This window comes from Ovis canadensis, chromosome 16 (genome assembly GCF_042477335.2).
Source record: "Ovis canadensis isolate MfBH-ARS-UI-01 breed Bighorn chromosome 16, ARS-UI_OviCan_v2, whole genome shotgun sequence".
Lineage (NCBI taxonomy): Eukaryota > Metazoa > Chordata > Mammalia > Artiodactyla > Bovidae > Ovis > Ovis canadensis.
Window position 1 is genome coordinate 31,746,468 of NC_091260.1, and position 25,916 is coordinate 31,772,383.

Below are 25,916 nucleotides of genomic sequence, written 5' to 3' on the forward strand. Positions count from 1 at the left end.
AATACATGTAAGAATGTACTTGTATATGCATTGAACAGCTTTGGATGTATGTTCAAGAAACTGCAATAGTACTTGAATGGCTGGAAGATAGTGGTGGGGAAGATATTTCACTCTGTGTTCTTTTATAACTTTTGAATTTTGAACTATTAATCTCTTCACAAAAATAACCTATCATTCCCCCAAGTCCAAGGTAAAATAAATGAATAAGGTAAAATAAATACTGAGGGTGGGTATGGAATGATTTGCTTGGATGACTTCTCTAAGGGCTTTGACGACTTACTTGCCTATGGCTGGAAACTTTCAAGACCTAAATTTCCCAAGAGAGACTTCAGAAAGCCACATAGGAGTGGATCCATTAAAGTTAGGTTTTCGTCATTTTCCAAGCTTTGCCCACTCTGGCCTTTCCTCTCTTCAGCCCTCAGTAGGAGGCCAGGGTGGCTTGGATCTACCACCTTAATCATTATCACCATCAGCTTCGCTCAGATCATGGCTGATAAACGCCAGCAGCTGCCTGACTAGCATGTGAGAGCCGTCTGCTTGGAAACGGCGTGCGTGGGAGCATGCGTGCTCAGTCCAGTCTGATTCTTCTGCGACCCCACGGACTGCAGCCTCCCAGGCTCCTCTGTCCATGGGATTTCCCAGGCAAGAATATTGGAATGGGTTGCCGTTTCCTCCTCCAGGGGATCTTCCCCACGTAAGAATCAAGAACTGGAGTCTCCTGCGTTGGCAAGCGCAGCTTTCAAAAACCCCCAACCCAAGTTCCTCTTCGTGGTAGATTTTTACTCCACTTCCTCTACAAAAACTCTGGAGCCCACCACACACCAGCCAATTTCCCACGTCTTCAAGAGAAAAAGGCCGTCCTCTTTTCTCCTGAGTAAACACCACAGTTTAATGGTCAGCATGAAAAATGTCCTGAGTGTACTTAACTTCGGTTTCAGAGGACAACTCAAACATGGATGTGTTTATATAACCCTTTAAGGGTACTCCCATCAGCAGTCTCTGGTAAGCAGTAGGGGCGTGGCTAAGCGGAATAAATTCCAGTTGGGCAGCTCCTTTTTGGTCCTGTCCCTTTTGGGAGAAGGCTCTGAATGTGCCGGGTGGCGGCTGTCTTGAAAGCCAAGGTCATCATCAAACATTTGTTGAAGCTTTAACAAGGGCACAGATATGTCCTAGGTCAATATGCACAGGGCTGTATTGGCAAGGAAAGGGGTTCTGATATGAACAGTCTGGAAAATGCCCAACCACCAGTCACTTGAATTGAAAATCTAGACTGAGAAGAACTCAGAATGTCTGCAAGTCGTCAGAATGAGAGGTCATCTCTAAAGAAAGCAGGACAAAACCTTTGCTTTTAACTTGGGGAACACCCAAGAGTCCAGGCTGCTACATGCTCAGTCTAAAAAAGTTGAAAGCGGAGTTTGTTTTTCTAGCTACTGAGCCTTTGTTATAACAAACTGAGAAAAAAAAAATATTTCAGCTCCATTCCTAAAATGGGTGAAGCACCAATTATAAGTAGAAAAACTTCCTCAAATGACAAACACTACAACTGGATTTTACCTTTAAATCTGTTTTGATATTTCATTATAGGTTCTGGCAGCAAAAGATGCCAAGATAGGGAATCTGACAATGTAAATTTATTGTGTGCTGCATACAGCAGCAAGGATGTTTTTCCTAAAAAATCCTTTTGCTGAAGTCCCAGTCTTGCTCAGATCTAAGTAGCTGCCCACATCATTTGATTTCCTACAGCAAGTTATTCTAAGCCCTTGCTCTCATTTCTGTTTGCTCTCTTCCCTTGTTTCTCCCTCTCCATCAGTAGGATTCCTGTTTCTTTTTTTCACCAACTAGCTGTATGGCTAAGAGCCAGCCAGTAGAGTCTTTTGGTCCTTTGTCCTGCCCTTGTATGAGGCATCTCAGAGTCAGGGTGAAGGTGTCCTATGACTTTGGAAAATAAAGCAGAAAATAGCTTCACATTGAGAGTAACCTGCATGGGGCTCTGTTTACCCATTACTTAGTGAGGAAGCTCGTGGTGAGCAAGCAGATTCAGAGCTATCATTGTTGCCACATGATTCAAGGAAGAAATATGCAGCTTTCAAGATCAAACTTGGTTTTTTTTTCCCCCAAGGTTACCATTGCAACCATCTTTTTTTCCCTCTTGATACCAAATTAAAAATTTTCAAATAGGCATACAGTTTTTGTGGTTATCCAAAAGCTGCTTTTTTTTTTTTTTTGAGTGACTTAAGAATTTTTACGTCACTTTCCAGCTCTGAAAATCATGTGACCATGAATATGTGCCCTTCCTCAGCTCAAGAAGACATTTAGAGCAAACTTACCTGCTTTCCAGGCTGTACTTCCTCCCCTCTACAGCTGTCTGAAATTTTCCACTTTGACATTCTGACAGCCCCTGGACCTCCTGGCTTCCCTGCCTGAGGTGAATCATTCCATCTGGACTGGACCACTGCAGGCAGCCTGAGAGTCTCCTTATCTTTAAGTTCTGGGGCAGAATATAGAGGAGAGAACCTGCTTTGGTAGCAGTAGTGATAGTAGTAAACACAAAACTAACCATTTGATGACAGTAAAGCAGCTAGCATTCGTTGGGCTCATTTTATGTACTAAGTATTCTACGTACATTATCTTATGCTTTACAGCAAACTACGAAGTGGGTGTTAATACTAACCGGTTTTTGGAAGAGGAAACTGAAGCATTGAGAAGGCTATAAAACTTGTTTAAGATGGTGACTGGCCGAGCCAGGCTGCAAACTGAGCTTGTTTGACTTTCATAACCCATGCTTTTACTCCCTTTATAAATATTTACTTGTGTGTATTCACATTGCTTTTTAAAAAAATTGAAGTATAATTGTTTTACAGTGTTGCTAGTTTCTGCTGTACAGCAAAGTGAATCAGCTATACGTATACATATATCCACTCCTTTTTGGATTTCCTTCCCATGTAGGTCACCACAGAGCACTGAATAGAGTCCCCTGTGCTACCCAGTTGGTTCTCAAATCATGTGGTTTTTATCTGCATATGTACCATCTTTCTCATGAGACTCCTGCAAAGCAGCTTGCATCTTCCTTCATTCTTTTACATCTCATCAGAATGCTGTAACAATAAGTGAGCAAATAATTTCTTACTGGCATTCTTCTTAGGGGAAAAGAATTCTCAAGTAAACTCTTACTGAGTTTGTTACCTGAATTAGAATGAATTTTCCCCAATAGCAGTGTGCATTCCACAGGCCTTCAGATAACGTTGAAGGTTCTGAAGGTTTTAAGTTGTTCCTCTCTGTCATTTCTTGACCCTACTTCTGAGTGCTTGAGTTGCCTGGTAGGGCTTCTGAGTGTGAGAGAGATACACTGCTCACTTAGAAAACAGGTTAATGACTAATAAAGATTTTAGAGTCACTTCCAACTTGGTAAGATCAGTATCCTAGAACTGAATTATTTTGGAACATTAAATTTGTTTCACTGGCCTTTCACTGGCCTTTAGCCTCCTGCCTAATTCCAATGGAGGCAACAATGAATTTTCCATAAATAGTGGCTTGTCATGTCTTGGTGCTTAATTATGGGCCTTATGAAAAGCCAAGCATTTGTTAAGTGAATCACTGTGCTGTATCCCCCAAAGCTGCTGGGACAGTGTTTTACCTGAGCATCTCTAAAACTTTTTATGTGATTAAGTGATCAAGTGTATCTTGATGAGACAGTTGATGATTCTGGAGTGTTTATTTTAGACTTCTTAAAAATTACATTTTCCAGTGTTCAGTTCAGTTCAGTCACTCAGTCGTATCCAACTCTTTGTGACCCCATGAAGCGCAGCATGCCAGGCATCCCTGTCCATCACCAACTCTCCGAGTCCACCCAGACCCATGTCCATTGAGTCGGTGATGCCATCCAGCCATCTCATCCTCTGTTGTCCCGTTCTCCTCCTGCCCCCAATCCCTCCCAGCATCAGAGTCTTTTCCAGTGAGTCAACTCTTCGCATCAGGTGGAGTTTGTTTCAACATCAGTCCTTCCAATGAATATTCAGGACTGATTTCCTTTAGGATGGACTGGTTGGATCTCCTTCCAGTCCAAGGAACTCTCCAAAAGCATCAATTCTTCGGCAGTCAGCTTTCTTCACAGTCCGACTCTCACATCCATACATGACCACTGGAAAAACCATAGCATTTTCCAGTGTAGCTCAATTATTAAATAATTGGGTTGTATTCAGAGGGAAATAGGAAGATTCTTAATAGTGTACATTTCTCTGAGATATTAAAAATAAAAGAATGTCAGCAGCTCCTCACTCCTTTTTTAAATTGAGGGGCCACAGGGCACTTTGTTTCTTACTAGCTACATGGGTCAAGAAGCAGCTCTGACTCCTATTTATTCTTCATCTCTCATCTCATTCAGAAAAAAAGTGTGACAATTTCTGGTTTTAGTTGTTTTTCAATCATCTATCATTTTTCAAAGATGGCTTTCTGCCTGTCATCTTAGAAGAAATTGTGCAAGGGGAGGAGAGGACAGCATAAATGTAGGAATCACCTGGGATTACTTCCTCCCCCTTGGCCCGTTCACTGCTTCACCACGCATTCCTTTTCTACTGTCCTGACTTTCTGTTTATAGGCAAGTAAATATGTGAGCTCTGGGATCATGCTCTCTAGGTTTGAATTCATTGTGTGACATTGTAGCCTACGTTAGAAGGTTGGCATGAGAATTCACATAAAGTGCCTTTGGGCAGTGTAAGCTCCTAGCGAATGGTCCCTAGATATTAGTTATGATCATTTTTTCCCTTTGAGGTTCTGGTTTCTTGGCCAACTATCTCTCCCCCTTCCACTGTATTTTACATAAGGTAGTCAGATTCATCTTCAAACAATGCTATTTTGATCTTATTTTCAGCTGGTGAAGAATAGAGAAAACTTTCAGCGGTTTTCCCATGGCTATAAAATAAAATTCAAAATTCTCATTATGGCATTCAAGGTCTTTTCTAATCCCACCTCAGTCCTTGGCTATGACTGACACCTCATTCTTCTATTACTTACGATGCTTCAAGGTATAGCCATTGACAAGCACACTGGTGATTCTGATAAAGGTGGTGTACAGAATATTTTGAAAAATATTACTTTAGAGTCTTTAGAGTCTACTGTATGCAATGCATTTTTTTTTTTTGTAGAGGTCTTATATCTCTAGATTTTAGTTGCCTCAAGGGCAAGAACTTATTCTTTGGATCTGTGCAGAAAAAGAGAACATAACAGGCCTGAGATTGCTCCTCTTAGAAAGTTCTGTTTGCGAGGTTAGCATCTACGCATTTGGTTTTCAAAGTGCTTAGTTAAGTGGTGCAGTTCCCTGTGCCTAGAGTTTTGTGCTAACAGTACAACTTATGTGAGCATTCCTGCTTCCCTTCGGTGAGTCTGGAATTTTTTCACGTGCTAGGCAAGGAGCACCTGCATGACCAGCCCCCTGTAGAAAATCTTGGGCACCAAGTCTCTAAGGAGCTCCCCAGGCTGGATCATTGCACTGTATTGCGGTGTTTTCATTGCTGTGTTACATGGTCTCTCATAGAAGGGACAGAGCATAAGGAAGTCTACACCTGGAATCCCTCAGATTCTCCACATGTTTTTTTTCCCTTATGATCTGGCTGGGCTCAGGTTTCTTACTACACTGTAAGAAATCTTAGATGTTAAATACAACTAGAGGCTGAATTCTTTCAGTTCTTCAAGTCAGTGTTTAGATATAGGGGTGGTCTTGGGTACCCCTGACACAGTATCCTTTCTAAAACAATTTTTACAGCAAGTGCTCTATAAATCTACTGTGATTGCCACAAGTCTCCCAAGCATTGTAGATGTTTACGAATTTTAACGGTTTCTTCTTTTGGTACTACTTTCTACTTATTTTGGCTTTAAAAATTGTATCATTATATAATCAGATCAACATTTTTAGTATATGATAGTTATGAGGCATCCTTTTCACTTTTCACTGTTTATAAAGAATGGTTCTGAATTATGATTTCTCAGGGTATATGCCCAGGAGTGGGATTGCTGGGTCATATGATAGTTCTATTTTTAGTTTTATTTTTTAAGGAACCTCCATACTGTTCTCCATAGTGGCTTTATCAATTTACATTCCCACCAACAGTGCAGGAGGGTTCCTTTTGTCCATACCCTCTCCAGCATTTATTGTTTGTAGATTTTAAAAAACTTTTTATTTTGCATTGGAGTATAGCCGATTAACAAACAATGTTGTGATAGTTTCAGGTGAAGAGCGAAGGGATTTGTTTGTAGATTTTTTGATGATGGCCATTCTGACCAGTGTGAGGTGATACTTCCTTATAGTTTTGATGGGGGGAGGGTGGGATTGAGAGCCAAGAAGGAAGGGATATATGAACATATATAGCTAATTCACTTTCTTGTACAATATTGTAAAGCAACTATACCCAATTTCGAAAAGGAATGTGTGTGTGTGGTGTTAGTCGCTCAATTGTATCTGACACTTTGTGATGCTATGGACTGTAGCCTGCCAGGCTCCTCTGTCCATGGAATTCTCTATGCAAAAATACTGGAGTGGGTTGCCATTCCGGTCTCCAGGAGATCTTCCCAACGCAGGTATCAAACCTGGGTCTCCTGCATTGGAGGCAGATTCTTTACTGCCTGAGCCACCAGGGAAGCCCTTAAAAAAAGAATAGTTCTGGTTTTGTTTATTTGTTACCTTTCGTTCTCTAGATTTCAAGCAAGATTTGATATTGCTGGACCAGTTCTTTTGGGCTTTTCTGATGCAGAATCAAGGGAGAATGTAGAGGGAGAGAAGGGGTGAGGTTTGAGGACTGGATCTGGGAGGAGATTTTTGGTAGGAGGATCTGAAGGAAAAAGGTAAATGAAAGAGCCTGTGTGATGTGAGGCAACCGTGTGAGAAAGGAAGTTTTATGGGTTTTTGCTGTGGACTGAATCCCTTTACCAGTATTTGAGAAATTAAAAAAGAGAATTTATTGTTTTGAAGTGACTTCTTGATTGCTGATTTGTTTTTCATTGAATAATGACCCATCCTAAGAATATAGTTCAAATCTTAAGTTTTGCATTGATTTTACTTGAGGATAAGAACCATACCATTTGTAGTTCTGAATTTAGCATGTGTAAATCCTTAACAATTTTTTAGATATTGGCTGATTGCTTCATACACTAGCATTTGTTAAATGCCTTTGGCTTGTCAGGTGCGAGATATAGGGGATATATAGAGGAGCGAAAAAGGACACCTTGCCTACGCCAGAGAGGGAAAGTTGCCTGTACCCCTCATTTCCATTCCTGGGCAGTAAATACTAGTGGTAGAATGTGGGATCCCCTTTTCTTTGCTGCACCCCATGGCCTGTGGGATCTTAGTTCTCCAACCAGAGATTGAACCTGCACTTCCTGCATTGGAAATGCAGAGTCTTAACCACTGGATCACCAGGGAAGTCCCCAAAAGCATCTCCTTTGCCCACCATGGCATTGTTCCTGAGTAGGCTCCACGATCTACAAGGAAAAGGCAATCTGGTCCTTACCTCTAGGTACCAACTAGAGAGTTTGGAAAAAAGGTCCAAGGTATTGTGATTGGGGAAGTAAATCTCCAAGAGAAGGGCAACCTGCTGTCTTTCTGAAATCTCTACAAGGTGCCTTTGCAGTCGAATTTTCTAAGGTCTAAGCTTTTCAGCCCAGAAGTTTGACTGGTTGTGAGAGGGGGTCTGTTTCCTAGGTGAGGACTCCTATTAATCAGCTAATGAGACTGATGTGCCAATGAGAGTGACATACTAACTTGCAACAAAAAAGCCCACAGTCCCAGAAGTCAGAATACTCATCGGCCTGACCACCATGTCCTGTTCCAACAGACAGACCTGAAAGCAGGCCAGTCAGTAACCAGGATGTATAAGCATAGAACTGAAGCTTGAGGAGCCCCTTATATGACTTGTATAATTTGTGCTGGGCTAAAGTGGGAATTCACCTCTATAGAGCAGCAGCTTTGGTCAGGAGAGTTAAAATCTACTAATTAAGACTCCTTTTGAGCTGAAGAGAGCTTGGGCAGCACTTCCTGCATTTGCCTCTGTGGCCTCATTTTCCTACAGTTATATGAATGGCAACCAGACTTTGTGTTGAGTCATCTTTTTTCAAAAAAAGATATGTGTGTTTTCAATTGTATTTTAAGGCAACTTCTGCTTGTTTGGGAGCCACTGAGTGACTCTAAGTTGACAAAGCATATGTCTATTCTGATGAGTAATTTTTAAATAATTTAAATCATGAAGCTTAGAGGGTGATCTAATTCCCATTTTTGAGGTTTGGCAGAGGAGGGCCTCACAGTAGGCTTCATGCCTGTATTGGTGGAGGAACCAGGATACCCGTTTCTGAATTTTATGACCTTGGATTTCAGTGGTTTATTTATGTAAATAGTGGAGCTGGTGAAGCAATTATAATTCATTTCCCCATTGTCTAATTACCAATTTCAGCTGTTAGTTTTTTACCTTTCTTTAGTTGCTGCTTACTTGATTTCCCCAGAATTAATTAGCATTAATAATTTCCACAAATATGTTGGCTCTTACTAACATTGTAGCACTATCCACTAGCAAAACAGGCCATCCAATGGTTAGAATCATAAATTCATAGACTGCCTATTGTTAGGGGAAGCACACTGATTGAAACTACCCACCCTGGCCAGGTACCATAGTAACCATTTGCATGAGTTGTTTTATGACAGGAGATCCTGATAAGGAATATGGAACTAATAAGCCATCACCAACTGGAAGAGTTTGAGAAAGGTCTAAAGGAGACACAGCGTGTCCGTCCACTTCCCAGAATCCCTCTCGCTAGCATCCATCTTGGCTGAGTTTGCGTGTGCCACCAGGAAAGACTCTGAATTCGAATGATTGGTCAAAGACCACCTGGAAACTAAGCCCATCACCATAAAACCCGACATTGTGAGCCACGCAGCAGAGCAGTTCTCCTGGGTTTCCTCACCCTACTGCTCTCCACCCGGGTGCCCTTTCCCAATAAAATCTCTTGCTTTGTCAGCACATGAGTCTCCTCGGACAATTCATTTCCGAGTGTTAGACAAGAGCCCAGTTTCGGGCCCTGGAAGGGGCTGCTTTCCTGCAACAAATGGCGACTCTGGTGGGACTCTTCTTCGCTGAGACTGACATCCTGACCACTCGGGGTGCTCAGGGGCCAGCTTGCCTGCCAATGGATCAGACCCAGTGGCCGCAACTGGGACCCTTTTGTCCCTGGTCTCCTCCTGACGCGGACAACTGGCCAGAGGTGCCCTGACTGGTAAGGAACAAGAGACTTTATTGACCTCTCTCCCCTTCCCTCTCTCTTTCCTCTCCTTAACCCTTCCTATCTTTCCCTGTTTTTCTAGTCCCCTGGTCCTGGATGCAGGAATCTGGTTGAAGGGCCCTCAGCCTGAGCTGAGGATTGGAAACTGATCACCTCCTCTTGGCAGAGAACTTGAATTTTGGTTCTGGGCTGGTCTGATTTCTGGTAGGGCCGAGTTCCAGTCCTCCCTTCTCTGGAGGCCCAGGGAAAAGTCCCATAACACCTGGGTATCTGTAGGTGGCAGACGTCTGTAAGGCCACCCCTTTTGCTCCCTCTCTCCCGCCTCCTCACCCTTCTTCTTTCAACCTGGCTTCCTTTCCTCCCTTGAAATCTTTGATGTTAGTACTTGGATCTGAAGTTCTGTGTCTCTGAGAGACTGTATTCTTGTATTTGAGGGCTTCCGTGGTGGAGCTGAGGTTAAAGCATCTGCCTGCAATGTGGGAGACCTGGGTTCGATCCCTGGGTTGGGAAGATCCCCTGGAGAAGGAAATGGCAACCCACTCCAGCATTCTTGCCTGGAGAATCCCATGGATGGAGGCGCTTGGTGGGCTACAGTCCATGGGTCGCAAACAGTTGGAAATGACTGAGCGACTTCACTTTCACTTTGATGAGGACTGCCAGGTTTATGTGTGTGTTTTAACTCTGTGTTCTGTGTTGTGATTTTTGATGGCCATTTTGCTTTGTCTGGCCACCATTTGGTTTAGACCTGCCACCATTTTGTTAGAACTTGATTTTCTTTCCCTGTGCCTTGAGACCAGGGCTCTCAGGAACACATTTCTAGACCATCTCTAACTCCTGACACTGAGGAAAAAGGGAAAAAAAACTTGAAGCTAGATCCTGCACTGTGTCTGTCTAAACATGTCTTGGTATGTCTTTGTCTCTGCGTAATATTTTTGAGGTTAATTTGTAAATGAGCTCTATTTATTTGGCTTAAAAAAAAGTAAGCGCTTACAAATCAAGTAATTCTAAATTAAACAATAAATTCCAGGTTCATGTGAACTGGGAAATATTCAATATTAAATACCTGATATTGATGTTTGTTGACCTATCTAATATAGACATGTCTTAGAGTAATTAACATTAAGTAGAATATTTTCATTGTTTAATATAAGTTTAAACCTAGGTTTCAGTTCAGTTCAGTTGCTCAGTTGTGTCTGACTCTTTGTGACCCCATGAATCACAGCATGCCAGGCCTCCCTGTCCATCACCAACTCCCGGAGTTCACTCAGACTCACGTCCATCGAGTCAGTGATGCCATCCAGCCATCTCATCCTCTGTCATCCCCTTCTTCTCCTGCCCCCAATCCCTCCCAGCATCAGAATCTTTTCCAATGAGTCAACTCTTCGCATGAGGTGCCCAAAGTACTGGAGCTTCAGCTTTAGCATCATTCCTTCCAAAGAAATCCCAGGGTCGATCTCCTTCAGAATGGACTGGTTGGATCTCCTTGCAGTCCAAGGGACTCTCAAGAGTCTTCTCCAACACCACAGTTCAAAAGCATCAATTCTTTGGTGCTCAGCCTTCTTCACAGTCCAACTCTCACATCCATACATGACCACAGGAAAAACCATAGCCTTGACTAGACGGACCTTTGTTGGCAAAGTAATGTCTCTGCTTTTGAATATGCTATCTAGGTTGGTCATAACTTTCCTTCCAAGGAGTAAGCGTCTTTTAATTTCTTGGCTGCAATCACCATCTGCAGTGATTTTGGAGCCCCAAAAAATAAAGTCTGACACTGTTGACACTGTTTCCACTGTTTCCCCATCTATTTCCCATGAAGTGATGGGACTGGATGCCATGATCTTCATTTTCTGAATGTTGAGCTTTAAGCCAGCTTTTTCACTCTCCTCTTTCACTTTCATCAAGAGGCTTTTTAGGCCCTCTTCACTTTCTGCCATAAGGGTGTGTCATCTGCATATCTGAGGTTATTAATATTTCTCCAGGCAATCTTGATTCCAGCTTGTGTTTCTTCCAGTCCAGCGTTTCTCATGATGTACTCTGCATAGAAGTTAAATAAGCAGGGTGACAATATACAGCCTTGACGCACTCCTTTTCCTATTTGGAACCAGCCTGTTGTTTAATATAAGTTAAATATTATGTCTGTTACAAGCTTGTCAACAAGGAAATTACCTCAAGTGAAGAAACTTCTAAAAAATATAAATGAAATATGAGCTTTTATATAAACTGTATTCAGAATAATTATTCTTTAAAAATATCTGCCTAAAATAGTTTCTCCAGATTGGCGTAACTTAAATTTCTAAGGGTTGTGCTAAGTGTGCTAAGTGTTGGAAGTCTATTGAATAGTTAGGTCATTTCCAAATAAAATAAGATTTTGAAACGTTTGCTACTAAACACTAATTTCCTTTTACAGATAAACTAAAGAGATTTGGGACTATAAATGAATAATGTTTGGTGCCATCCTAAAATGTTCTAAGAAAGCAAGGGTTTTAGAAATTATCACTGGTATTTATGCTCACCAATCTATAAAATGCTAATATAAAAGTTAGTTCTTGGTTGCTAAATGAAAGTAGGAAGTGTGTTTTCAGTAAAAAAAAAAAAAAGAAAGAAAGAAAAAAAAAAAGAAAAAGTTGTGAAAAATACTAAAGAGTTATGCATGATCAGGATTTTCTAAAATTGGATTACAATTAGTTAATGGCAACCCACTCCAGTATTCTTGCCTGGAAAATCCCACGGATGGCGGAGCCTGGTAGGTTACAGTCCACGGGGTCGAAAAGAGTCGGACACGACTGAGCAACTTCACTTTGTTAGATAAATGGATTGTTTTAGGAATGACACAGCCATAAGAAAACTGATTAGAGTCAACTAGGTCCAAGATGGCGGGAGTGACTTTCACTAGACCTTGAACCTTGGTATTTAGGCCTATTTTGACGTATCAACAAGCTAAATGATACACCCATCAACATTGACTAAATCTGACCAAATGTTCTAAACCCTTTTAATTGATCTTTTGGATAAAACTTCCTGAATAGAATTCTTTTGAAGTTCTTTTGACCTCTAGCTAACTTTGGCGTGCTTCAGAGGGCCCCTGAAACATCCCAAAGAGAGATATTAAACTGTGTATATTTGGTTGGTTAAATTACATGAAAAAGATAGGCAAATAAGTAATAAATCCACTCATGTTATAATGTATGGTAATATTACTAATACAGATATCCTAGAAATTATATGCAGTTCTTAACAGTCTGATATGTCCTGGTATTCTAATGGAAAACCTGATGACTACACAAAAGTTAACAGAAGGGCTGAATGAACCAGCGAATATGCTTATAACTTTTATGGTTTCTGTCTGAAAAATTACGGGTTTGAAACTTATGTTTTCAGGGAGTATGGAAAACCTTCCTCTCAAACTAATTATGACCTCCAAAAATTGGAAATTCTTAGGTTTCCAGTAAGTTTATCAGATGAGTTAGGAAGGTTATCTCACAGGTTCAAAAATCTCAAGAAATTTTTGAGACCTTAAAAAGGGAAGAATTCACCTTGATTTGTTAGGCAAAATCTCTGATAAGCCTTTGGTGTGAGTTTCCCAGCCCTGTTTTATTTTAAAAGTTCAGTCTGAGACTCTATAAATGTTTCAGCAAAATAAAAAGTCTATAATCAATTATGGTTATATAAATCATCAGACCAAAATTAGTGAGAACAGACCTATTTTGCAAACAAACTAGCCTTAATTTGGTTATATTTGACAAAAACGAGGGTAACTCTAGGGAGAAAAAGATATTTCAAAAAATGTTAAATCCCAGTTTGTTAATGGAGGTCTGCATCTAGTAAGACTCATATCTTAGATAGTTCTTTGCTGTTATGTGATATTAATGTAAAATTTAATTGAATTCTTAAAGAACACCCTAAGTTTGTTTCTGAAGCTCATCTCAGTAATCTATCTTTGGATGAAGATCATATGTCTCATGGCCTGCAACCAGGACTAGAAAAAGACATAATTTAAGGGGCTGTCCCCAACCTGGATGGAAGGACTTTTTTATCAGGAGAAACTACACTACACCAGGATGAGAAGACGACGACATCAGAGATAGCTTCCCCAAGATGCTGGACCTGATTCGTATGATCATTTATGTTTTCTTGACTTCGTAGACCTTTGCATATAAATCAAATGCTTTTCTATCATAGGCCTGATTCTATACTAGTTTTAGAAATCAATTCAGTTGTTGGGTTTGTGGCAAATTACCTGTGCCTGGTGGCCTGCAGTCCATGGGGTTGCTAAGAGTCGGACACGACTGAGCGACTTCACTTTCACTTTTCACTTTCATGCATTGGAGAAGGAAATGGCAACCCACTCCAGTGTTCTTGCCTGGAGAATCCCAGGGATGGGGGAGCCTGGTGGGCTGCCGTCTCTGGGGTCGCACAGAGTCGGACATGACTGAAGCGACTTAGCAGCAGCAGTAGCAGTTCTGGGTTACCTTGGTAAATTTCTCTACTACAAATTCTAACTGGTTGGCCCTGAGAAAATTTACTTTTTTTTTAAAAATATAGGCATATTCAGGTCACTGTGATATTACTAGATGGGATTCCCCTCACCAGGCCAATTAATAATGCCTGCTCTGACTCTGGCCATATATTTGAGCTTTTTTCTATTACTCAAGCTCAGTCAGAGCAACAAGAAAAATTTCAGCAAAGGAGGAAAAATCTCCCAGAATTATGGGATGGATTTATATAGATAACACCAGGCTATGGTAATTTAGGTTTAAAGTCTCCTCTGTGTTGGAAACAATTAAATCACACTAAGGACAATCAGTCTAGTAACACGAGAAAACAGGGCTATGTGCCTTATAGATGATGCCAATATATAATTTCCCTGGAGGATAAAGATTCTACACAGTAGACTAAGTCAGATGACCTGAGATATATTGGGCTACATCTAATGGAAGCTCTTAAGTCTTAATTGTGACCTTACTAATACTGCTGGCTATGTTATTTGTATTTCACCTGTTTTACAAAATTGCTGTTTCTTACATTGTCAAATGTGTGTCTGAGTCCTCTAATAGAATAATATATAGCCCCATATGAGATCTACGTTGGTAACAGTGTAACTCTAGATATGGGAAGAAGCAACAAGAGGGAATATTTTCCTGGACCAAGAGGCTAGTAAGACAGGTGGTCCAGAGAATTTTGGATACTGTTTTATGGCCTAGTCCAGTAATAGCACATTGAGTGGCCTGTTAACAAAATCTTTGTCAAACCTGAGAATGGACATTCTCAGTACCATGGGATAAAATAGTCATGAAATGCCCGCCCCCCTCAAAATCATGGTCAAGTTTATGAGCAAAAAGGGGCTCTGCCAACTAAAGACTGACACTCGCCATCTACATCTACAAAGATTAAATCATGGCCGCTGCAACTGCTGACTTTCAACGCCCCTGAAAGGAGTTCACGGTGAAAATCAGGAACGAGGCACTCTGTGCTCTGGGAAAAACTGGCAGAACAGGCCTTGAGATGCTTAGATCTTTTCAGGAGAAGATTTTATGAGTCCCAATTCTTGCATCTTCTCGTACCTAGAGAAACACTGACGTCATTAACGGTGAAATCTGCTTTGGCTATTAAGGAAAAGTTTACAATTAAAAGTCAAAATTAAGTAGCTATGGTTCAGATATCCTGGGAAATAACTAGGTGATGCTATGGGTGTACTTTCAGATTAGACCTTGTAATGCTAAACACTTGAGTTTTCTGAGTCATGTCAGGCTTGGATGCCACCATTCTCAAAACGATGTCTGCTGGAAGCTAGTAACCTTACTTTTTATAAAACTAGGCAACTGGCTACCTGTCTACAAGTCTCCCTGAAGTGCCAGGTCCAGACTGGGTTTCAGGCCTATTCTTCTAAAAAGAAATGAGATTTATTTTGTCTACTAAATTCCAGTTATCACTCCTCCAACTACTAGTTGGGTCTGTTACACCAAAATGGCAGACCAAGGGATTAGGATTTTAATCATACAAGACTCAAATCTAGACCTTGGAACTCAGAAATACTTCCAATTCAGTGTCTATAATCCAAGCTGGGGCAGTCCTATACCCCATTTTGACAGGAAGTTATCACAGTCATATTTGCCTCAGTTAAGTTCAGTTCAGTCGCTCAGTTGTGTCCGACTCTTTGCGACCCCATGAATCGCAGCACGCCAGGCCTCCCTGTCCATCACCAACTCCCGGAATTCACTCAGACTCACGTCCATCGAGTCTGTGATGCCATCCAGCCATCTCATCCTCTGTCGTCCCCTTCTCCTCCTGCCCCCAATCCTTCCCAGCATCACAGTCTTTGCCAATGAGTCAACTCTTCGCATGAGGTGCCCAAAGTACTGGAGCTTCAGCTTTAGCATCATTCCTTCCAAAGAAATGCCAGGGCTGATCTTCTTCAGAATGGACTGGTTGGATCTCCTTGCAGTCCAAGGGACTCTCAAGAGTCTTCTCCAACACCACAGTTCAAACGCATCAATTCTTCAGTGCTCAGCCTTCTTCACAGTCCAACTCTCACATCCATACATGACCACAGGAAAAACCATAGCCTTGACTAGATGGACCTTAGTCAGCAAAGTAATGTCTCTGCCTTTGAATATACTGTCTAGGTTGGGCATAACTTTCCTTCCAAGGAGTAAGCATCTTTTAATTTCATGGCTGCAGTCACCATCTGCAGTGATTTCGGAGCCCAAAAAGATAAAGTTTGACACTATTTCCACTGTTTCCCCATCTATTTCTCATGAAGTGATGGGACTGGATGCCATGATCTTCATTTTCTGAATGTTGAGCTTTAAGCCAACTTTTTCACTGTCCTCTTTCACTTTCATCAAGTGGCTTTTTAGTTCCTCTTCACTTTCTGCCTTAAGGGTGGTGTCATCTGCATATCTGAGGTTATGGATATTTCTCCTGGCAATCTTGATTCCAGCTTGTGTTTCTTCCAGTCCAGCGTTTCTCATGATGTACTCTGCATAGTCAAGGCTATGGTTTTTCCTGTGGTCATGTATGGATGTGAGAGTTGGACTGTGAAGAAGGCTGAGCGCCAAACAATTGATGCTTTTGAACTGTGGTGTTGGAGAAGAATCTTGAGAGTCCCTTGGACTGCAAGGAGATCCAACCAGTCCATTCTGAAGGAGATCAACCCTGGGATTTCTTTGGAAGGAAATACGCTAAAGCTGAAACTCCAGTACTTTGGCCACCTCATGCAAAGAGTTGACTCATTGGAAAAGACTTTGATGCTGGGAGGGATTGGGGGCAGGAGGAGAAGGGGACGACCGAGGATGAGATGGCTGGATGGCATCACAGACTCGATGGATGTGAGTCTGAGTGAACTCCGGGAGATGGTGATGAAGAGGGAGGCCTGGCATGCTGTGATTTATGGGGTCGCAAAGCGACTGAACTGAACTGAACTGAACTCTGCATATAAGTTAAATAAGCAGGGTGACAATATACAGCCTTGATGCACTCCTTTTCCTATTTGGAACCAGTCTGTTGTTCCATGTCCAGTTCTAACTGTTACTTCCTGACCTGCATACAGATTTCTCAAGAGGCAGGTCAGGTGGTCTGGTATTCCTATCTCTTTCAGAATTTTCCACAGTTTATTGGGATCCACACAGTCAAAGGCTTTGGCATAGTCAGTAAAGCAGAAATAGATGTTTTTCTGGAACTCTCTTGCTTTTTCCATAATCCAGCAGATGTTGGCAATTTGATCTCTCATTCCTCTGCCTTTTCTAAACCCAGCTTGAACATCAGGGAGTTCACGGTTCACGTATTGCTGAAGCCTGGCTTGGAGAATTTTGAGCATTACTTTACTAGCATGTGAGATGAGTGCAACTGGGAGGTAGTTTGAGCATTCTTTTGCATTGCCTTTCTTTGGGATTGGAATGACAACGGACCTTGTCCAGTCTTGTGGCCACTGCTGAATTTTCCAAATGTGCTGGCATATTGAGTGCAGCACTTTCACAGCATTATCTTTCAGGATTTGAAATAGCTCCACTGGAATTCCATCACCTCCACTAGCTTTGTTCGTAGTGATGCTTTCTAAAGCCCACTTGACTTCACATTCCAGGATGTCTGGCTCTAGATGGGTGATCAAACCATCATGATTATCTGGATCGTGAAGATCTTTTTTTGTACAGTTCTTCTGTGTATTCTTGCCTCCTCTTCTTAATATCTTCTGCTTCTGTTAGGTCCAGACCATTTCTGTCCTTGATCAAGCCCATCTTTGCACAAAATGTTCCCTTGGTATCTCTAATTTTCTTGAAGAGATCTCTAGTCTTTTCCATTCTGTTGTTTTCCTCTATTTCTTTGCATTGATTGCTGAAGAAGGCTTTCCTATCTCTTCTTGCTATTGTTTGGAACTTTGCATTCAGATGCTTACATCTTTCCTTTTCTCCTTTGCTTTTCACTTCTCTTCTTTTCACAGCTATTTGTAAGGCCTCCCCAGGCAGCCATTTTGCTTTTTTGCATTTCTTTTCTATGGGGACGGTCTTGATCCCTGTCTCCTGTACAATTTCACGAACCTCATTCCATAGTTCATCAGGCACTCTATCAGATCCAGGCCCTTAAATCTATTTCTCACTTCCACTGTATAATCATACGGGATTTGATTTAGCTCATACCTGAATGGTCTAGCAGTTTTCCCTACTTTTGTCAATTTTAGTCTGAATTTGGTAATAAGGAGTTCATGATCTGAGCCACAGTCGGCTCCTGGTCTTATTTTTGATGACTGTATAGAGCTTCTCCATCTTTGGCTGCAAAGAATATAATCAGTCTGATTTCGGTGTTGACCATCTGGTGATGTCCATGTATAGAGTCTTCTCTTGTGTTGTTGGAAGAGGGTATTTGCTATGACCAATGCATTTTCTTGGCAAAATTCTATTAGTCTTTGCCCTGCTTCATTCCCTATTCCAAGGCCGAATTTGCCTGTTACTCCAGGTGTTTCTTGACTTCCTACTTTTGCATTCCAGTCCCCTATAATGAAAATGACACTTTTTTTGGTGTTAGTTCTAAAAGGTCTTGTAGGTCTTCATAGAACTATTTAACTTCAGCTTCTTCAGCGTTACTGGTTGGGGCATAGACTTGGATTACCATGATATTCAATGGTTTGCCTTGGAGACAAACAGAGATCATTCTGTTGTTTTTGAGATTGCATCCAAGTACTGCATTTCGGACTCTTTTGTTGACCGTGCTGGCTACTCCATTTCTTCTGAGGGATTCCTGCCCGCAGTAGTAGATATAATGGTCATCTGAGTTAAATTCACCCATTCCAGTCCATTTCAGTTCACTGATCCCTAGAATGTCAACGTTCACCCTTGCCATCTCTTGTTTGACCACTTCCAATTTGCCTTGATTCATGGACCTGACATTCCAGGTTCCTATGCAATATTGCTCTTTACAGCATCAGATCTTGCTTCTATCACCAGTCACATCCACAGCTGTGTATTGTTTTTGCTTTGGCTCCCTCCCTTCATTCTTTCTGGAGTTATTTCTCCACTGATCTCCAGTAGCATATTTGGCACCTACTGACCTGGGGAATTCCTCTTTCAGTACCCCATAGTTGCCTAGTTCCCTAAAATTAAAACTGAGCGGGACTCTGTGGGGCTCTGGAGTATAGATCTGTTCTGTGTTCTCCATTTCTTATCTGTAGGATATAGGCTTCATTCAGCCTCCTTGGCTTTCTCTGAGTTCCAAAGGGTGGATTCAAACAATTGCTAATCAGAGAAGGGAGGGGATACAGAAAGAGGAGAAACAATAAAAGGTTGGAACAGCCTCCAGACAGAGTCCTGGTTCCTACTCAAAGAAATATGCATAACAATGGTGGAGGATGGTAGCTTCAGACTGAACACAAGATTCCTGGAGCACAGCTCTGTTGCCTCACCATCAACCAATCAAAAAGGGTCACAAACCCTGCAACCCTCACCCCAAATGTTGCCTTCTGTTTCTGGGGACCAGAGATGACCATCCTGTTAGGTCTACTGTTTGGCTCTTGTCTATTTCATCTCTGAGAGGGGCCAACTAAATTGCTGTTACTACAAGGGTAGAAGCTGGTTTCAGATGTGTAACACCCCAACTTAGATCAGGTAGAGAGAGACTTCTGCTCTTCTAGGCAGGCCTACGCCCATGCACAGCAGGAAGAAGTTACAGAAGAAAGAGAACTCCGCCCCAATTCCCAAGAAGTATCTTGAGTATGAAGTCTCTCAGTGGGGAGTTGTTAGGGGAAGCACACTGATTGAAACCGCCCGCCCTGGCCAGGTACCATAGTAACCATTTGCATGAGTTGTTTTATGACAGGAGATCCTGGTAAGGAATAGGGAACTAATAAACCACCACCAACCAGAAGAGTTCGGGAAAGGTCTAAAGGAGACACAGCGTGTCCGTCTGCTTCCCAGAATCCCTCTCGCTAGCATCCATCTTGGCTGAGCAATGCGTGTGCCACCAGGAAAGACTCTGAATTAGAATGATTGGTCAAAGACCACCTGGAAACTAATTCCATCACCATAAAACCCAACATTGCGAGCCACGCAGCAGAGCAGTTCTCCTGGGTTTCCTTACCCTACTGCTCTCCACCTGGGTGCCATTTCCCAATAAAATCTCTTGCTTTGTCAGCACATGTGTCTCCTCGGACAATTCATTTCTGAGTGTTAGACAAGAGCCCAGTTTCAGGCCCTGGAAGAGGTCCCCTTTCCTGCAACACTGTGAGTTTTCATTGTATACTTATCAACACCTCACAGAATAAGTGACTTCTCCAAGGTCACACACCTAGTTAGTGGTAGAATTGACATAATTTTGCAATTCCTGTGATTTTTCATGTATCTTATTATTTTATTTGTATTGTGTGTCAGTCTCTGTGATGGAAAATACGTGTTTATTGAGTGCAGGCCCTTGTGTACTTTTGTAGCCTGGGTACCTGGCATATTGCCTAGGGATGAAAAAAGACTTGTGTAAAGGATTAGATGATAATAATAAGAAAAAACTTAGGCTTTTTCTTGGGTCCTCATGAGGTTTCTCCCACTACCTCACATACAAACAATTAAAGAGTGTATTCATTATTTATTCAGCACATGTTATGCTCAAGGCAATCTGGTATGTGCTGTATTGAATGAAGATGATAAAGACACAATCCTGTTCTAAAGATACAGAGACTGTAAGATTAAACCTACTCATGACTGGAATGCAAGACAGAATTAATGTACCCTAAGGGAGGTACAACTGCATGACTATAGCAAGTCAGAGAACAGAGCTATTGTGGGAGAATGAGAGAAGACTTCATGGAGGAGGTGACTTGATCTGAATCTTGGGAGGAGCATCTCAATTTCAGACATAAAAATGAGCCAGGAGATTGGGAGAGCAAGGGAACCAAAGGAAATAGGAAGGTGACTCGGTTTTGAAGACCTGTAAGAAGTCTCTTTTAGGTGTGATGTGTGAGGGGTGGTGTGTGGATGTGTAGGGGAGTGGGGCAAAGCAAAGACAGGAAGTTGGCTAAGTTCCCGAACAGCTTTACCTGTTCAGGCTCAGGGATGTGCACTTGCCCCATTAACCTCTGTGGTTTTCACATATGGGAGTGACGACCACATAGGTTGACAACACATGTAGGTCGCTTGGCAGCAGGAGGTGGGCTGCTCTGGAGGGGCAGGAGAATGAGGCAGTGAGGTAAGTTTGGGAGGTAACTGATATAGCTCAGGAAGGAGTAAGTGAACCATGAGGATGGCAGCAGAGACAAAAAGGAAAGAGCAGTGTGTCAGCCTACATGAACGACACGCCATGGGAGATGCAAGAGGAGGAAGAACCAAAGATGGAGATGCCATTAACAGTGTACATTTCATACTTATCACAGCTTATTAAAATTTTCTGCATGAACACTGATCTTCTTGTTAGTTTGTGAGCTCCTGGAGGACAGGGCCCATGCATCTACCAAAATGAATACAGTGGATGCTTGGTAAATGTTTGTTGGATAAACAACCAGGACTTAGGAGATTTGACTTGGTAAAGGCAGCTAGGGTGTTAATGGAAATAACATGGTTGTTTCAGCATGTTCTGGAATTGGGGGATGTCTGTTTTTCAGATGCAATTTCTAGAATTAGATGATAGAAAGAAGTGGGAAACAAGCTGATATATAAGCGAGGACAAGATAAAAAGAGGAAAGAGATGGTATACTTGAGTATAGAGGAGATATAGTAACTGCTTCTTTCACGATGTCAGGTGCGTCTGGAGGGAGAATGCAGCACACACTCCATCGGGGGTACAGGGCAGATGGCGAGGACTGGGGTGGGCACGTGGGCTGCGGCAGTCGGTGTGCCCTACAGGGGTCGGGGAGCCTGGAGTTGAGTGTGCAGGCTCTGGAGTCAGACTGCTTGAGTGCAAACGCAGGCTCCTCTACTGATTCATTATGTGGTTTCAGTGACCTCACTTTCTCTTACCTCAATTTCCTCTTCTTCAAAATGAGGATAATAAAAATACGTGTATAAACACATGTGCAGCACTCAGAACAGATCCCAGGATGTAGCAAGCACTCCATAAGCATTAGCTACTCTTCTTATTGGAGCCCACTCTGACTGCTTTGTATGCATTATCCCTCTTAGTCCCTTAATAACTACATAGGTGGCTGGAATCATTTTCATTCCACAAATGAGGAAATCGAAGCGCAGAGAAGTTTCATAATTTGTTCGCATTCATACAGCCATGTCGTGGTAAATCTCACCTAAGACAGATTCTTCCTCAATCCATCAGACGCCCAGGCTGGGGCACTTTCTGCTAAAACACACTAAGCTAGCGAGCTCTGTCAAGACCACTTGTGAGTACTTTAGATTTGATCAGGAGGTACTGGGGGCCTGTGGCAGACCTTGGGGCTGGGGAATAATGTGAGGATTTCCCAGGCCCCAAGGTCTGCCACAGGCCCTTAATACCTCCTGATCAAATCTAAAGTACTCACAAGTGGTCTCAGCAGAGCTCTCTAGGATAGTGCATCTGCTGGAAAGATTCATCTGGCAGTCTTGTAGAAGAGAGAAGGCAGGAAGATTGAGGTGCTAAGGATTCAGACCAGAGATGGCTGAGAAAATGACAGAATGTGGCAAGCCAGGGTAGAGCCGTGATGGCAGAACCAGCTGAATTTGTGTCTGATGTACATGAGATGGACCTGATGGTGTAGGATGGAAACTGACTAAAGGGGTAGGTGTGGGGGTGGAGCCTGGAGTTTCAACTTGCGAGTTTCAAACACGGGACTCTAAGAAAATATTAATACCATGTACAGTGATGAGGAAGTTGGGAGGAGAGCCATTTGAGCCACTGCCCCCTTCAGAAGTGGCTACAGAGAAGTGACTGTAGAAGGAAATAGTGTCTGAGCGTCAGGGTGGGACACTTCATTACTTTCAGTGGCAGTTTGGTTCTGATGGGAACACCCTTGCTAGCCTCTACTTCACTGTCCATGCAGCTCTGCCTCCCTCCTCCTTTTAGGAAGAAAGCTGATGTGTTGTTCCTTTTTTCCCTGGAGTAGGATATTTTCTCTACACAATTGGCACATGATCTCCTTTGAAAAAGGTCGGCTAGTTCTTATCCATAGCAAGTGCAGTGATTTGCATTTGAGGAGTTAGGAAAATCAGTTCTGTTGACTTCCTATTTTCTATTTCAGGCCTCTGAGCAGAACTTCCCTTTTGAATAGGGCCCAGCAGAAAACACAAAGCTGGAATTTTCTCCCAAAGGTGAACTAACGAAGGGATAAGTAAGTTCATGGTGTAAGTTGTTTGCCTCCCCGCGCTCTTGAAGTTTGCCCTTCAGTTGCTCTTTGAGGAATGTTTCTGCTCTTTTCCTGCAGGTCAATCCCAAACCTTTAGTGCGCCCGGGCGTAGGGGTGGGGGTCAAAATATGCTGCTCAGACTGAGCTTGTGACCAGATTTGGAGATTACAGTAGCTTCTTCCTTTGACAGTTCCTGAGAATATTACAGTTTGTATTATCTTGTCCAGGCTTCCTGTCTGAACACTTCATTTTCCTTGCTGGTGTGAAAAGGCAAGGGAAGCTGAACTTTTCAGTTTTTCCTCCCCTCCTCTCCCTTCTTTTCCTCTCTCTCTGTTCATAATTCAAAATTATGTTCACTTTATCATCTTATTGCTTCCTTCATAGTAGCCTGTGAGGTGGCTATTACAATCCCCATTTTTTAGAAGGTGAGACTGAGGTTGCAGTGAATTGTACTGTCTTTGCCAAAGTCGTTCAGTTAGTAACAATTCTGAGCCTGAATCCTCAATCTTTGTCTTCAGGTATCTCCTGATTTCTTTCCCCTCAAACCACATTGCTTTTCTGATAGTGGCTATGGTCTTTAGGATGCTGACAGAAAGGAGAGTAAATGGTGGCTGTGAACCGTGATGAATAAAACAGAAAATGTTAACTAAGGATATGGCCGTGCAATTCTTCAAGCATATAGGACTTCAGGTTTCTTTTTGGGTTACAGACTTTAGAATGATGTGACCAAGGGCGTTATTTCCTGCATGCAAGGGGCATAACTAAGAGAGTCAGGTGCAGGTGTAGTGGTGGTTCACATGTTGTACTCAGGTGATGAGAGTTCTTCTGCTGGCTGTTGGGCTGAGGATGGTATTTAATATAAGAAGATACTTTGATTTTCCCTGTTCCCCAAATCTTGGCAAGGCAGATGAGTAGGAGGGGAATCAGTTGTTAAGTTGAGGTTGATGGTGAGTATCTGGACTTTAACAGTGCTTCAGTTCTGGATGCAGAAAAAAGGGATTGGAAATTGTGGCTGCTTAGAAGCTGGTAAGGTTGCTCTGGCTTCTTAGGAAGGCATGAGAATTAGGACAGCGAGCAAGGCCTGTGGAAGCCTTGGCTGCCCATCTTGCCTGGCACATCCGTGGAATAACCCTGTTATGCCAGGGCTCTGGGAACGTTCCTTTGATTTCAGAGGTGTCCTCAGGGCGAGTCACATGACCAAGTTGTCCCAATAGATAGTCAACTCCAAGAGAACTTCTGCACCAGGGCTGGCAGCTGTCCTCCTGACATGGACTGTGAGCAGTAGCCAAGGCAGGCAGTGCCCTCTCTTCCTGAATCCAGCCCCTCCCTCCTCAGCCCAAGAGCAGAAGTGCCTGCGAGGGCAGTGGTCTGGGCACTGGCCTCGGGCCACTGCCCACATGGCTGTGAGATCTGATCATTCTCCTCCTCGACTGTTACATAGCAGGGAGTGAAAGAGGGCAACCAAATACTGGGGCGAGGAGGGACTGGCAAACACAGGCCCAGCTAGCAGAAATCTCACTGGAGCAAGAGATGCTGAGAGAGGAGGATTTGGGAAGGAAGCTCAGAAGTCTCAGTCCCTGAAAGCACACTCAGGCTTGAGTATGGTCCAGGTGTGGGGTTAGTATTCCATGCAACTGACTGACAGAAATGGGGTGGGATGACACACAGAGGGGACCTGGGGGTAGAGGATAAACGAGAACACAGTTTTGCAATTGACCAGAGGCTGTCTGGTTGCAGGCCACAGGCCTCTGGAGAGAGCTCCTCTCTCTGTGCATTATAGAAAAGTAACGATGCCATCTGCTCTTAAAAAGTCCAGGACAGAATTTCTGTAAACTGGATTCTATTTTGAAGGCATGAAGGAATAGGACCACTGAAAAGAACCTCATGGGAATTACTTTCAAAAAGCAGAGAATCATTTTAAGGAGTAGACACTCAACACCTTTTTTTTCCTTTAACTTCTTCAGGATTTGAAGGATGGGTTTTATTTCAACAGAATTAGTGTAGAAGAACAGTCATGAACAATGCAGTAATATGGAAAAGTAAACAGTAAACAAAGTAAAGGGCATGAATCAGCTAGAAGCCAAGTTTTGCCTTGAGTATATAAAGTGTGTTGAGGCTATTAACTGCTTGGTTTTGAGTCCCTGAATGTTCATGCCTTTGCTCAAGGTAAGAGTCAGCATTTTGCCCAGGGAGGCAAAAGTTTTTCTCATACCTATGTGGAACGCAAAGCTCTTAACTGAGTGTAGTAATTAACTTGGGCTTCCCAGGTGGTGCTAGTGGTAAAGAACCTGCCTGCCAATGCAGGAGACATAAGAGACGTGGGTTCAATCCCTGGGTTGGGAAGATGCCCTGGAGGAGGGAATGAACACCTTATTTGTCAGCTACTTTTACTTTTGAAAGTTGGGAGAAACCATTTCATTAAACAATTTAAACAACATGGAAAAAGTTACTTTCTTTGAGGAACTGTGATTTTTTTTCAGGAAAGGCCTTCTCCAACAGCACTTTTCGAGATAGTTACAGAAGGACAATCCTTGCCAACAGAGACACTTGGCTTCTAAGTCTGGCTTTTGGAAAATGAGCATGTATTACTTTATTTTCTTTCTAAACAGGACACTGTGAGCTCTGTCATGTACACTATGAAAATAATTGGTGTTAGTACACTTTGTGCCAGAGTTCATGCTTGTTGAAAGGTGACTGGATTCAAACCAGCAGATTTAAAGGTCAACTGGTTGTTCTTAAACAGTGCAGAACTTTAACTCTTTCATTGTCATGGATTTTAATCAAATGGCCATTTTAGGAAGGAGAGACTGCATACTGTGTTTGAACTTTCTGATCTTTTTGTTCTTAAATTTTTTAAAGTTCTTAGGGCTTTCTTGAAGATGCAAATGGTCTGAGAAATGCCTTCTTAGCTGGC